Raw genomic sequence first — 12,652 nt, 5'->3', positions numbered from 1 at the left:
GAGAGACGCGGTTTTTCGGACGCGATGTTCTAATGTGACCTCGCTTTTGTGCAGGTACGCAGTATTGTGAATTGTAAATACTTTATGTTGTTTGTTAGTTCTCTTGAACACATGGCATGAGCTGTGAGAGAGAGAGGTGCAGAGAGACGCGTTTTTTCGGACGCGATGTTCTAATGTGACCTCGCAGAATACACTTTCCAAGGAAAATCTCTTGGGTGTCGGCTCGTCATTACAGTTCACGAAAAGAAATAAAAAAAATTACACAACGCAGAAGAAGAACCGCTACACTCGCTCTATTAAAACAAGAGATTCTGCAAGAAACATTAAATATGCTGACACTGTGTCTGTTCCACGGGCTGGACGGGGTGTCTGTTTCAGCAACTTACTACCCGTTACTATCATTCCCTCTGAACGTACCACCAGCACCTCCGATATAAGAATAGGATTATTAAATGTTAGATCCCTTACACCTAAAATGCTCATTGTCAATGAAATTATTACAGATCAGGAGTTTGATGTACTGTGCCTGACTGAAACTTGGTTAAAACAAAAGGAATTTGTAGCATTGAACGAGTCTAGTCCTCCTGGATACAGCTATGTACACCAACCTCGCTTAACTGGAAGAGGAGGTGGCGTCACAGTAATTTATAAGGATAACCTCAGTATTACTCATAAACCCGGACATGGATTTACATACCAATATAAGTCATGTAGTCTCACAAAATAAAAATCCTACATTCATTCCATTGATTATTATTTATAGACCCCCTGGACCTTATTCTGAGTTTCTTAGTGAATTTACAGATTTTGTCTCCAACTTAGTTGTATCTGAGGATAAAGCCCTAATTGTCTTTCTTTAATACAAAAATAGTCGCGAATAGAGAGAAGATTAAAAGCACAACAAATAGCTCCGCCGATATTTCCATGGAAAATAATCTTATAATAGCTGACCACCGATTAGAACGACTCAACCTTATTAAAGAGCATGAATTAATCAATCAAAGTAATCTTGTCATCAACGTACTTGCGTTTTGAATCCGATTCCAACAAGGTTCCTTAAGCAAATAGCACCCGATATTATAAATTCTACCCTCAAAATTGTGAGTAGGACCCGATAACCTGGAAGTGAGGAAAGGGCATTGCCAAGTGTTGGACGGGACATACCGGGGAAGTTGTGACACACACGAGACGCAGACATGGACAGACATAATACTCAGGGGAAGTGGGCAGGAGCCTATGCGGACATGACACACAACTGAAAGAGTTTGTTACAAAGTTTGTAATAGGTAATTAATTTGCACTGTTATAGACCAGGTACGCCACCAGGTTAAAGCCATCTGTATATTTAAAGAAGCAGGTGCATGACATCACGGTAAGTGTTTTTTTTGGGGGGGGAGGGGTTGATTAGGACCCAGCACATACCTGCAGGTCCCATCTGTTGAGCAAGGAACACCTTGGCCTCTCAAAGAGTCAATCCCTCAATATTGCAAACAGAAGACTACTCACAATGGGTGGTAGTAGCCTAGTGGGTAAAACACTCTCCTATGAACCAGAAGACCCAGGTTCAAATCCCACTTACTACTTCTGTTTGCAATACTTACCTGGCAGGGGAGATACCGTGATCAAGAAGGCGGTTCACCCAGGGCGAGGCTCAGCCATTGCACTTCGGCTGTGCTGACCCCTGCGAATTCCCCAAATGTGGGAATCTCGACTGCATAATTTCTGGTAGTGGGGGACTGCGTTCGCGCTCTCCCCTGATTTTATTGGGGCAGTGGTGGCCTAGCGGTTAAGGAAGCGCCTCCGTAATCAGAAGGTTGCTGGTTCGAATCCCGATCCGCCAAGGTACCACTGAGGTGCCACTGAGCAAAGCACCGTCCCCACACACTGCTCCCCGGGTGCTGGTCATGGCTGCCCACTGCTCACTCAGGGTGATGGGTTAAATGCAGAGGACAAATTTCACTGTGTGCACCGTGTGCTGTGCTGCTGTGTATCACATGTGACAATCACTACACACACTTAATTGTGTCCCTGAGCAAGACACTTAACCCTAAATTGCTCCAGGGGGGACTGTCCCTGTAACTACTGATTGTAAGTTGCTCTGGATAAGGGCTTCTGAGAAATGCTGTAAATGTAACTAAACTAATTTGTTAAATTAAAAACCATTTAAGAGCACCTGCTGTGGTCCGTCATTTAAAAAGATGTAAATCCATTAAACCAACTTGGGATGGACCTGAAGGTCTAGGAGACGATCCAACAATGCCATAACACAAATCTAGTATGCACCACAAATCTATTCTGGTGGCAGTTTACCATAAATTTGCCCAATATATGTTTAGTCACATCTCCTAGAACAAACACAGGCTGCTTCCCAATTCGACCTGACTGCTCTATTATAGAATCAACTATGAACTCGACTGCCAGGCTGATGTCCCGCTCTTGTACATAGACCAAAATTTCAGTGATTTGAAAGATTTTTCTGGGTAAATATAGGACATAGTCTGCAGTTCATAATGCTTACAGTTCTCACTCTTTCTTAGTGAGAGAGAGTGAGAAATACAAAGGACCATAGCTGAGGTAATGTCTGGGATCTTAATACAGTTGAAAACCCTGTTGACAAAAACGACATGAAGTATTAAAAGTGTGTTATCAAAAACCACAGTGGTGAGGTACATTTATCCCAACACAATGGTTTGAATGTGAAATATGTTGCCTTCAACCTTTTAAAGGTCCCCTTCGATGAAAATATTTTTTTGCTTTTATGTCTGTCTTACTGGTCCCGAAACGTTTCGTACAGAATTACAGCCACTTTTAACCAGTCCCACAATGAGATTTTGTCAGGATGCGCCATTTCAGTGTGTGTAGATTTAAATGACATTGACGAGGAGAGAGGCGGAACGAGGAGAAGAGCAGCCGTCTGCGGGCATTCACAGAAATTACATCAATACTTCCTGTTTGTCCAGGCAATTCCATGAATCATGGTAAGACAGTAAAGATGCACTGCAATGAATAAGGATAGACAGATTTGTTGGCTGAAACCTTTATATTTAACTAATGTCACAATCAGGAACAAATGTTAAAGTGTAGCCCTCATCAGTCACAGTGCAATTACAATTACAAATGCAAAAGAAGACAACCAATATCGCAGAAACAGTTGAAAGTGTAACTGGAAAATGTTACATATTTTACTGCTTAAGCACAAAAGAACCATTCAAACAAAAAAAATAAATATAAGAACAGAAAAGGAATACTGAAGAAAGCATTTCAGGAACAGCCCTTCAAATGTTTTGGTCAATGGTCCTGAAGTCCATCAGAATTGGGGTCAACATAGAGCAACATCTTGGAAGTGGTGGAGACTGATGAATGAGGACAAAGGACGAAGGCCACCATAATCACTTTCTGTCCACGTGGCCTTATCTTTACAATTTGCTGGTGACTGTACCTCCCTCTGTAGTGACCACAGAATGTGACATAGCCCCAACTGACATGCCCATAACAGTGTGAGATTTGCATAATTTTAGTTAGCGTGCTATTTTACTCTCTTAAATTCTTCTCCTCCGCAGAACTGGGGTCACCAAACAGCTGCACCTTGGAAATGGAACAATTTGATGGATGAGGCAATCGAGAGCAGGTCATCAGTAATGCTTCCACTCAGTGGCCTCATCTTCCCACCCACCCTTACGCTTACCCCAGAATGAGACACAACATTTAAGACATTGATATCCACCCAGTGCTTTCTCAAAATCAGAGAGGTTATAAAGGATTTGCAAGAGAAAGAAGAGTGGTGTTAGATGGTGCTCAGGCAGAAGGAACATGTAGAATATGAGGGAGGTGAGGAGAGAAAGGGAGATTACGTTTAATTAAAAACCTTTTTCTTATTATTTATTCTGTCTCTGATACCTGTTGCTCTACATTTAAATGATCAAATTAAGTAGATATCACTGTATGTTATATAAATGAAATTTGACACTGGGGCAACCGCTGGGGCAGTGGTGGCCTAGCGGTTAAGGAAGCGACCCCATAATCAGAAGGTTGCCGGTTCGAATCCCGAGCCGCCAAGGTGCCACTGAGGTGCCACTGAGCAAAGCACCGTCCCCACACACTGCTCCCCGGGCGCTGGTCATGGCTGCCCACTGCTCACTCAGGGTGATGGGTTAAATGCAGAGGACAAATTTCACTGTGTGCACCGTGTGCTGTGCTGCTGTGTATCACATGTGACAATCACTTCACTTTAACTTTAACTTTACAACAGAAGGGGGTGGAGAGAGCAGTGTGTGTGTATTTAAGTGTGTGTGTGTGTGTTTGTACTCATAATGCGCCCCAAGACCCCACACATATGACCACCCTGAAAGCCATACGGCCACTACAAGGACTAGTCACCAACAGAATGACCGGTCGTCTGTCCATTTCTGTTGCGCACATGCAAGGTGAGGAAACTGAGATGAAGAGCGGGTGTTTGAGGAAATGAAAAAAAAAACAATTGCGGAAGTAGAGCAAACAGACAAGTTGATCTGTGAACGCAAGGCCAGCTGGAGCTGCAACAACCACATATGTTGGCGTTCACAAACACAAACGAGAAGAAGGAACAGGGCAGGACAGGAAGAGACAACAAGGTAAGGATCAGTCTTACTGGTTTTCTAGGTGAGCTGAGTCGAGGCTGGTTGCAGGTCTGCGAATTCCAAAAAATGACAGAACACCGACCACAGGCATGCAGCTGATTATTATACATCATCACGTCACTCGTTTCAGTGTTCATGGAGCATGTGAGTGGCGTCACTTGGCAATTTCAGGACCTCGGTTGTGGACTTGTGGTTTTAACCAAGTGGCTGTTGGGCTCCACCTCTGATTCGCTATGTCATTTGAGGCAGCGGAGATAAAAGGAGGTCCTGAAAAAGAGTATGGGATTGGCAAACCGTGCATCATGGAGAACTTTGACAGCATCTCAGTCAAAAAAAAAAAAAAAAAAAAGTCAAAGAAGTGCAGCAAGCTTCTTTATGTAATTCAGCAGTTATGGTCCCATGGGTACAGAGCACATTACTTGACCCATCAAGGTCCTTAATACAATGTTAATTAATATAGGTACATTGCTGTGAACTGATTTGTCATTGTGAAACATTGCAGCACAACACACGGTGCACTGAACATAATGTGTCCTGTGCATTTAACCAATCACCCTTAGTGTATGTGTGTGTGTGTCTGCTCATGTGCACAAGTGTTTGGGAGTGTGTGCTTACATTTACATTTACAGCATTTATCATGCTTATCAGTATTTACAGGGACAGTCTCCCTGGAGCAACTTAACCCGGGTCTTCTGGTTCACAGGCGAGTGTCTTACCCACTAGGCTACTACCACCTTGCTTAGTGAATCTAATCACCAAACTATCATCATAAATTGTTTTCTGGCTAAGAAATGATAACATTTCTTTAGCTACGTAACTATATTTTAAATCAGGAATAAACTACATTGGAAGGTAAACAATTGCTACAACAGCTGCACTTTTCAAGGTCATCCCAGGTTTTCTCATCATTTTATCATTTTAATAATTTTTTTTCGTGACCTTGACCTTCACTTGCCCTGGAGGAAGCTCCAGCCTTGCTTCATGGGACCCTACCAACGCACACCTGCCCCACACTCCTTCCTTTCATGTATCCCTTCTCAGAGCAGTGGTGGAGGGGGAAGGGGTACTGTGAAGCCTAGCACCACACGTGCTGAGTTTCACTAGACACAATGAGCACACTCAACATAGATTAACAAAACCATTTATTGAAGAATATTCTTATTTTCATTAAAACCTTATTAAAAATTACGTCTCCACAGACCTCTTATCTTATTGTTCACTGAGCAACAATACAATATTGTTTTAGTCAAATGCTTGACAAACAAACAGGGAATCTAATCAAATAAACCAGGCAGGTAAGCCCTCTCATGGTCATGAAGCATGAACACTCAAAAACAAAGGTAAAAATGACAAATGACAGAAGAAGGACAGGACATAGCAAGAATACAATTATACTAGAAATTCACAAATTAAAAGTCAGCACATTCAGGGAATCTCAAGACAAAGCGAACACAAAATGTTAGCCTGACAAACACATACTGTAACTTTCACAAAGTCCAACCCCCAGTTTTTCTAGCGGATCTCCAGAAATCAATTAAAACTTACTTCTACTTTTTACCTTTTAATAATTACTATTTGTGTGTTCTTTACTTTTAGATTTCTCCTTCCTAAGTTATTTTTGAGAAAGTGAACACCTTGTTTCACACTGTTTACTGTTATTTGGGAACAAAATGGCATGTTATATTCATATTCTTGAAGTGTATAATGAGAATCTTATTATTTTTTACATCTCATTGGTCTCTATGGGAGCATTGGTAGCTTCACATGCAAGCTGTCCCTGACAGTAATGGAAAAAATTAAGACACCAACCAGAACCTGTTAGCTGGAGTGCCGATTAATTCACTAGACACTTGAGTTGGGTAAATATATGTAATGGGGACAATGGCGAAACTGCGAGAATGAGTTTCATTGAATTATTTAAAATGTTAATTGCAATTTAAGTGCTAAGACTAAGTGTGGAGAATTCAAGTTATTTATTTAGGAAAGCTGCTGAGGTGTTTCTCACTAATTGCACATTAAATAGAGCTGTGCTACTTTCTTTCTCCAAATCTTGACCGATCATAAGCTGAAGATCTGAGTATGAAAAGGATAATCACACAAGGATCCATGCAGGACCACAAAACCTTTTCAACCTTTTCATCTGGAGCCATTCAATTCTTTCATCAATAAGAATATGACATTCAGTCCAATGATGAAAGTGAAAAGTAAAAGTGAAGTGATTGTCATTGTGAAACACAGCACACAATGCACACAATGAAATGTGTCCTCTGCATTTAACCCATCACCCTTGGTGGGCAGTGGCCAACCGTGACAAGCTCCCGGGGAGCAGGGTGGGGATGCTTGTTCAGTGGCACCTCAGTGGCACTTTGGCGGTTCGGGCGAGCCATGTCCTTACCTGCTCGGCCACCACTGCCCCACCACTGATGAATCTAACACAACAAATTATTAGGTAATTAACAAGGTATTCAAAGCAAACTCATCTGGAATAAAGTGATCAAACATAGCCACAGCTTGTTGATGCTTGGCATACAGCCAGCACCGATCAACCTAAAAACAGGGCTCTAATCATAGATCTTTGCCACTGATTAGGCATCCATGATTACAGCCCTCTTATAAGGAAAGAGATGGAAGCAGACTAACACGTCTGCATTAAGGTGAACTTATTTACTTACCTTTTCTTTCAGTTCCGGATGACAGTCACATACCTCCTGGTTTGTCTGAGTTCTTTTTATGTCGATTTTGGCCCTTGTGCTGTCACGTGCACGTGTGGGAGAAAACGAGGAAGCCAGGTGTGGTGGGACGCAAGGAGGCAGGTATGTTTCCTCTGATTTACTATGCAAACGAGAGCCGGCGTGAGCTGCAACACCACACGGATGTTGTCAATCGCGTTTCAGGTAGATTTTTGGATGGGGCAGGATTAGAGAGAGGTGTAGAGAAGAGAGGAGATGAATAGGAGAGGTCTTACTCATAGCTGGTTGAGTCGAAGCCAAGTCGAATTGACTGATGTCAATCAATGACTGAGTGGCTGGCAGTGGCCATCTTGCCAGTTTATAGGAGTCACGTTACCTCGTTTCAGTGTTGCTCCCAGTCACGTGGAAGGGAATCATGTGACATGCGCCGTGTTTGTTTTTATTCAAATAAATCCTTTTGATTTTCACCATGGCCGAATTCGGTGACTTCTTCCCCCTGAACCCAGACACATGACAATCATCCTGTTTATATACATAACTGTCAACACTGGCAGTTGAAAGGCAAAGCAAATACGTAGGCAAATTAAAAAAGTGAGCTGTTAGCGGTCAAGCGGGCATTGGAGGAGTGGCAGCACTGGTTGCAAAGCAGTGACACCCCCTTCCTGGTCTGGAAAACCATCAAAACCTCATAATTCAGCAGACAAAACAACTGACAAAACAGCAGACGTCCAACCCTGGACTGTCCAACATCCCTCTTGGGAGCCTGTACGTCCGTGACGCCTGCTGGTCTGTGGTACTCCATTAGAGCCATTCATCCACCCTCTCCGTTCACCCAGGACACCAACAAACCACTTCCTTTATCTGCCGGGCATTCTGATGTTCGTCGCTGGTCAGGAATGTCCAAGCCTATGTGGACGCCTGTGCGGTTGGCACTAACATGCCCAAGAACCCCACTACTTCTCCTGTCTGATCTCTTCAACGTCTACCTATACCTCGGTGCCCCTGGTCCCACCTCGCCCTGGATTTCGTTACCAGTCTGCCAAATGCGGAGGGCCTCCAAACAATCTTTACCATATTTGATCAGTTTTGCAAAGGCCTTTCGACTTCAGTTTGTCTCAGCAGTATGGAAGGCTTTCTGCCATTTCCTTGGTACCACCTGCAATGACTGGATGACGCAGGCTGGGATATGTTCCGAAACAGCTCCGAGGACATCACAACAAGCGATTGTGAGTTTCATTGGGAAACTAACGAATGATACCATGCAGAAAACGATTGCCAGAATGTTTCCCAATCAGAAGCTATGGGTGGATAACACTATCCGCGATGCTCTCAGATCTCGCACTGCTGGAATCCGGAGACATGGAACTGTATAAGGTTGTGTCTTACAACGTCAGGAAAGTGGTGAAGGAGGCGAAGCAGCGTTCGGGGAGGAAATAGAGTCACAACTCGAACAGAGTGACTCTAGGAGCCTGTGGCAGGGACTAAGAAACAATAACAGACCAACTTCCAGTATGACGCTAGTGATGCTATGGCTAGCGGCTCCTACAGCTGTTGACAGGAAGACACTGCCAGCACCAAAAAACGCGTTCATCATCACCGAGCATGATGTGAGGAGAGGCTTCAGGAGAGTGAAAACCAGGAAAGCAGCAGGACCAGATGGCATCCTAGGTAGAATCCTCAGAGCCTGCGCAGACCAGCTAGCACCTCTGTTCACAGAGATATTCAACCTCTCTCTATCTCAGTCAGTGATCCCCATATGCTTCAAGGAATCAATCATTATTCCATTGTTCCACACCCAAAAAAGCACCATCCAGAGGGTGGTTTGATCAGCTGAAGGCATCATCTGTACCGTGACCTTCAAATCAATCTACAGCAAGCGGTTCTGGACCAGGGCCAGGAAGATAGTGAAGGACCTCAGCCACCCCAACAATGGACTGTTCTCTCTGCTGCGATCAGGGAAGCACTTCTGCTCCCTGAAGGTCAACACAGAGAGAATGAGGAGGAGCTTCTTCCCACAGGCTATACGAGAGCTCAACCAACACAACACTACATAGGACTGAACTCTAATACATTCCAGCACTTTCAGTCACTTCTGGACTCTATCCCCCCAGAATTTTTTGCAGAATTTTGCACACCTTCACCCTACCTGTTACACATATTTTATGTTTAAAAAATACATTTGTAATATTGAGTTATTTTTGCAATATTTTCAATATCATACCTTGTATGACTGTGTACGTGACAAATACAATTTGAATTTGAATTTAAGAATTAATTAAACCTGTTAGACGTCGGACATTTTTTTCATTTCTTGTATTTTTTTGCATATGCTGGATGTTCAGAATGTTCTGAATCGTATATGCTAGGCTTCAACCTTATTTAACATTTTCAGATATGTAGAACAATGTGTTATACCCATGAACTTGCCCACAGCCAGGTCATAAATGTTCCAGTTGTAACCCCCCTTCTGTGATTCAAAGACACAAAGTCAGTGTTGTGTCCTTGGAGTGAGGCATTCTGCTGATACACAGGCACAGTTCCACTGAGAGCTGACAGCGACACACCAATGAGCAATGTGAGACCAGTGTTTATAGATGCAGGAATAACAGTCAGTGGAGTACAGCGCATGGAGCCAGAGGGAGATCAGTCATTAACAGCGAGCAGTTTCTGTGCTTCCACAGCACAGATCAGCTGCTGGGCCAAAAGGTGATGATGAGGCATCTTTATCTCCACACTAGGCAGCACAAAGGGCTAACAGGAGTCATGGCTCTCTAGAGTTCATCTGCTGCAATATAGAACTGTGGGTAATCGGGAAGACTCTGACCTCACAGGGAGAGGGAGGAAGTGCTAATTGACTCCCTGTCTGAAGTGAGCACATCTCCATGTGTTCATCATGACATAAAAGCCAAAGTTGCAATTTAAATGCAGATGTCAGGCCACCTGAGAGACTCTCCAGTGATGAAGCAGCTTGGCTACATTAAAAGGCAGGACAGAGGGCGTTACGGGTCCTCAGAAATCTGCCAAGCATAAAACAAGCTAAAGCTTCCTATGTGTGTGGGTGTGTGCGCAAACACATGGAGTACAAAACTCAACCAACACAACACTACAAAACTTTGTCTTCTGGTTTACATCAATTTGACTTATCTGTCACTAATAATGAGTGCTTTTTCCAAATTAGTGTTTTTAGTTGTCTTCCCTAACAGGAGGTTTGCTCATCTCTTTACAGCATCATGACCTCCGGCTGTTCAGCAATGGTCATGTAACAAGCAAAAACCCTTTCTGCGCCAAAAAAAAACAAAACTACTGACTACTGATTACATTAATATACAGGAATATAGTCTGTACATTCACTGATCATTCATACATTTTGGCAGGCAAAGTGAAAAAAAGAAAAAGTGAAGTGATTGTCACGTGATACACAGCAGCGCAGCACACGATGCACACAGTGAAATTTGCCTTCTGCATTTAACCCATCACCCTGAGTGAGCAGTGGGCAGCCATGACAGGCGCCCGGGGAGCAGTGGGGGGACGGTGCTTTGCTCAGTGGCACCTCAGTGGCACCTTGGCGGATCGGGATTCGAACCGGCAACCTTCTGATTACAGGGCCGCTTCCTTAACCGCTAGGCCACCACTGCCCCAAAAAGTAAAGGGAGCAGTGTGTGGGGACGGTGCTTTGGCAGCTTGGCAGATTCGAACCAGCAACCTTCTGATTACGGGGCCACTTCCTTAACCACTAGGCTACCGCTGCCACCAAGAATGCTTCGTTACAGTGGCAGTGGGTGAGATTTATATTTTGTCATTGACGTTGGTGTGTTGGAAACAGAAGAAAATGGCAATTTCATTTGAGTCATTTTGAAGAGGTCAAAGACAACTATATCAAATATCTCCCATACTGCAGCTTTTATGGGGGAAAAATGTAAAGAAATCAGGATGCAGCAGTCCAGGATGCATGATATGGACGGCCGGGGTATGTGTACACTTATCTGGGGAACATACAGCAATAGGGAGTACTATGGGAAGAAGCTGGTGGAGGATGCACTGACCAATATTCTGCTGGAAAAACTTGGATCATATGGATGTTACACATCTAAAATTGTTGCTGACCAATAACCCCTTCATGGAAACAGTTTTAATATATAATATAAAAATATAAATTAAATCGCTTTTACACTGAAAAAACTGGTTAACACTGGTTAAACTAAATAAAATGAATGGAATATTTTAGCATTGTCATAATGAAAATAAACCAAACAAACTTGCTGTCAGTAGCATTATAAAAAATTTAAATATATATAAAGGAATGAGGGTGATGGGTCCTCTGGGATCCTGTGTTCACTTTTCTGTGAGTTCTGTAGGTGAGTTTTGCTTAAATGCAGACTATGACAACATGGAAAGGAATTTCTTCTCCTTTTTCTTTTATCTCAAGGGCATGTGGATGGTTAATCCCTGTGATTTTTAAATACAACAAGTTGTAGTTTTCCTTTGTTTGATTAAAGGGTTAGGGTTAAAAGTGTCTCTCCAGGTTTCACTCAGCCATCAGGGGAGGGAGACCTGTGACTCCTACAAGTCCTTACTTGACCTAGAGATGGATCCAGACATCTGGATTCTGACCTCTTGGAGTGACCTTCAGAATCCTAGAGCTATAAACTGGAGGTTTGCGATAAAGGAAGATCTGGTTTTAAATCATAGTTCTAATAATGCAGAATCAGACCGTACCGGCATTTGTGCAGCAGCATCCAACCTGTATGCATTCCATACATACATAAATATAAATCATTTTTAATTTAGTTAAACTCAGCTAAACACATTAATAGGATTTCAGTTAAACCTGCTAAACATTAAATTGATCAATTGGATTGTCAGATGGGAAGTTCAAGGACCGCTCTCCCAGCGGGAACGTTCAGCGAGAGGGGTTGCATGTGCCAAGAAGGCACCAGGCAGGGGTGCCGTATGGGGTTGCTGGAGGCTCCGGGGCCACCTCCCTGCACGGTGCAGGGAATGACGCAAGACGTGTCAGACGGGACGTGCGGAGACAGGGCCCACACGTACCCTGAAGGATCAGCCCTGATTTTTGTGTGCTGGTTGCAGGATCCAGGGCTGCCATGCGGGGCCGAGCCGGGGAGCCAGCCTGAGGGACCACCATAAATTATGTTCAATAAGATGTTACCAACTGTTTATTCAGTTAAATAGCTGCATCCATGTTACCACGTCACGTTTGATGTGGTAATTTCACAGTTCAAAGACTCGTTCTCGCCCCCTACAGTGCAATTCGGCTAGGTATACATTCGCGCTAAAATATCAAGGTGAAAGTCATCATAGTGTAGCGGTTCTTCTTCTGTGTTGTAA

At 43.4% G+C, this 12,652-nt stretch overlaps 1 non-coding gene across 1 annotated transcript; it reads left to right on the top strand.

Moving 5' to 3' along the window:
- The first annotated feature begins 1,593 nt into the window (after nt 1–1,593).
- On the top strand, nt 1,594–1,757 carry LOC114785046 (U1 spliceosomal RNA). Its single transcript, XR_003749011.1, has one exon. It is a non-coding gene; the product is annotated as a U1 spliceosomal RNA (small nuclear RNA).
- Nucleotides 1,758–12,652: the final 10,895 nt, after the last annotated feature.

This window comes from Denticeps clupeoides, chromosome 2, assembly GCF_900700375.1.
Source record: "Denticeps clupeoides chromosome 2, fDenClu1.1, whole genome shotgun sequence".
Classification (NCBI taxonomy): Eukaryota; Metazoa; Chordata; class Actinopteri; order Clupeiformes; family Denticipitidae; genus Denticeps; species Denticeps clupeoides.
This window is presented reverse-complemented; position numbering and strand designations above follow the sequence as displayed.